The 3,364-nt window shown below is 40.0% G+C and overlaps 1 protein-coding gene across 12 annotated transcripts in view; it reads right to left on the minus strand.

The window, feature by feature from the left end:
• Window positions 1–449: 449 nt before the first annotated feature.
• The window catches only part of mef2d (myocyte enhancer factor 2d), a 112,965-nt gene continuing 110,050 nt past the window's right edge, over window positions 450–3,364 (minus strand). For all 12 annotated transcript variants that reach the window (XM_030395230.1, XM_030395229.1, XM_030395227.1 and 9 more), the window contains one exon: window positions 450–3,364. This exon is cut by the window's right edge. The gene's annotated coding sequence lies outside the window, so the exon portion shown is untranslated.

Raw genomic sequence — 3,364 nt, forward strand, 5'->3', positions numbered from 1 at the left:
TCAGCAATTTAACTTTTAATTTTAGTTTTTAAGCAACTGATGATAAATTAATGTCAAAATGCAGCATTGTAATCTGCAAAGTAACTTGTAACTAAAGTTATAACATACATGTAGTTGAGTAGAAACTACTATGTTTGTCTACAAAATGTGGTGGAGTGGATAAAGCTCTAAATAGTGAAGTACAAGTACCTCTGTAACTTTAAAACAAACTCTCCTGTGATTTGATTTGTTGTTTTTCTTCTTCACAAACTAATAAATCATAAAAAAAAACAACTTAATCAATCAGATAAAAGAATCATGTCGACTCCTCGGCTGCTTCCTGTGTGTCCTGCAACACAGAAGCACCGATAACTAAACATGGCAGCTCCATCTAGTGGCGACAGCGTGGAACTGCGGCCACATCAACACACACACACACACAGCCAATAAAAAGACACCCAGTCAGACGATTCTGTAGGTCAACTTGTCTATTTAATATATAAAATACGGTAAAACATACGCAAAAAGGGGAGGCGGGGAAGAGGGGACCAATGGATACTTTGGTACAATAACAAACACTTTTTTTTGTAAAAGCAGTATAGAATTTGTAATAACATATCAGTGCATACTTTATTTATGAAAATATACACAAATTGTATATCATTCTCCAAAAAACAACAAAAAAAATGTATCTTTACAACAAAAAAGCAGACTAGCCGAACACAATATATTAGCTATAATTTATTTTAAACTTTTTTCTTCAGTTTTTTTTTTTTTGTCATTTTTCTTAAACTGTGTGATGTATATTTGTGTTGATATTACATTTGTATTTTTCCTATAACATGATTCACTCGTCGCTTGTTGTTTGTTTTTTTTTTTGTTTTTGTGTTTTTTTTTTTTAAACGCCCATGCATTGACATCATCGTGTCTGGTCAGAAATAAGTTAGACGTGTCACGCTCGACCGCCCCGCCCCCCCTAACGCCGTCCCTCCCTCCATGTTAGCTTGTGTGTGGGACTCAAGAGGTTTTTCTTTTTGTACATTGGACTCAAAAGTTGCAGCATCGAAGCAAAGAAGTTTGTTTTTTTAAATTCTCTCTCTGTGTCGTTCGGCGCCTCCGTCCCGCAGCCACACGTGTTCTAAAAATATCACTACGCTTGTGTTTCGTTTATTCTTATTTTTTTTTGCTTCATGTCATTTTAAAAATCGTGCAACATTAGTAACACCCTTTTGCTGAAGAAAGAAAAGAAAAGAAAAATAAAAAGGAAAAACAAATCCCGAAAAAACGAAAAATATATATTTATAGAATATTTTTAATATCACAAAATAAAATAAAATTCCAAATAAAACAAGATGACTAAAACCTACACAAAAAATAAAATAAACGCAGATTTTCTACGTCATCATGACAGCGACCGTCAGCGAGAGCTGCTGCGACGACGACGATGATGATAATAATAATAATAATAATAATAATAATAATATCAATTCTCAGAGAACAATTAAAAACAGACTGTCACCAGCACACATTAACACTGGAAAGTGAGTGAGACTTCTAAACATCATTGTACAGGAGCAAAGTGTCGCTTCTCTCGGGGGGATGCAGGGTCTTAAACTAGTTCTCAGCACGATTGTCTTTTCCGTTTGGTGATTACAGCGACCCCTAGTGTTCAGGGCTTCATGTGACCGGTCCCGTCGCAGAAAACAGGCTCGCTCAGACAGAACCGGGCCGCGGCGCCGATCAGCTGCAGGACTGTGCGGCGCTGTGGGAGAGTCGGTCGTTAAAAACCGTTTGTGTGTCGAGTCGAGTCGAGTCTCGCAGCATGACTCGACTGACTCGTCTGTGTTCATTTATGTTTTTATCGTCACTTTTATCAAGTTTTTTGTTTGTTAATATTAATTTCTCTGGATCTATATATTATGTGAAACTCAATCACGTCAGAATAAAAGCGCTGTGGACGTCGTTACTCAAGAAACATTCAAACCGTCATTTCAGCATCTGATGTGACGTGTTCCACTTCTGATAGTCAGCTTACTTGATTGGCCACCGCATCGTGACATCATGCCTCAGCCTGAACACACCGCCCTTCGTTGAAATGAATGGGAAGAGTGCTTTTCGTCGCAGCGCCGCCCGATTCTGTCTGAGCGAGGTCGTCGACGCGCGGTCGAGATTTATGTTTCTTTTTGTTCGAAGCTCAGGGTACAACAGTCTTAACAGTCAAAGTGTTTACACTCGGGGGGGATTAATGTTCACTCTGCCACCAAGTATACCGACGCTCAGACTCGTGACAGAGTGGATGATTGATGTGTGTGTGTGTGAGATGAAGTGAGGAGAGGATGATGGGAGTAGTGCGTTCAAAATGACCCCCAAATAATTTGTCATCCCAGCGCTGACACCCGCTGTCTGGACGGAGAAACAGAAAGTAGTGTGTGATGACATGACGTGTGTGTGTGTGTGTGTGTGTGTGTGTGTTTGTGTGTGTCAGATTAAGCCTCCAGAGAGTAAAAATGAAAATCTAACTCTGATGGGTGAGTGACGGGGTGAGAGGGAGGTGAAGAGGGCCCGCCCGTGTGAAGGATGTGGTAAAAAAAAAACCAAAAAAAAAAACAAAGTCGACAAACAAGTGTGCCGTTTGGATCGGGGGGGAGGCAGTCATTAAAAGATCAAGACTCGTCCTGAAACCTCCGGCTTAACGACTAAACGAGACCCCGAAATGCCCTCCGAAGCTTTTAACGAGCACACGGACGGCGGCTCAGAGTGCTTTTAGGAACAGAATAAATACACGAAGCTGCACTCTTGACCACCGTGACGCTAAAAAAAATCTAAAAAGCTTAAAATCACTTTGACAGAAATGACATCCTTCACGTTTCCTTCATCGTCGTTTCACCTCCCCGCGGTATAAAAACAGCCGGCGGGTGGCGGCGGAGGACGAACATGGCTTTAACAGGAGGAGCTGAACGTCCTCGGCTCGCTGTGTGTTTGTTCCAGAGTTTCACTGATATGTTCGTGACAGACGCTGCAAATACTCAACAGACTGATATGCTGTATATAATATATAATATATATAATATTATGAGGGGGATGAATCTTTTTTGGGGGGGTAATTTAAACCATCATGGGTAACGACAGAATAATGAAACCGCCTGATGAGTATTTTTGTGATAAATCGATTTTTTTTGGTCTATAAAATGTCAGAAAATGGTGAAAAATGTTTAAGATGACGTCTTCAGGTGTCTCGTTCTGTCAACAAACCCAAATATATTCAGTTTACTGTCACAGAAGAGGAAATAAGTCAGAAAATATTCACATTTAACAAGCTGGAATCAGAGAATGTGACTTTTTGATGACTCAACCTGATTAATCGATTATCAAAACGGTTGCTGCT

The sequence above is a fragment of the Sparus aurata genome, chromosome 17, assembly GCF_900880675.1.
Source record: "Sparus aurata chromosome 17, fSpaAur1.1, whole genome shotgun sequence".
NCBI classification, from domain to species: Eukaryota; Metazoa; Chordata; class Actinopteri; order Spariformes; family Sparidae; genus Sparus; species Sparus aurata.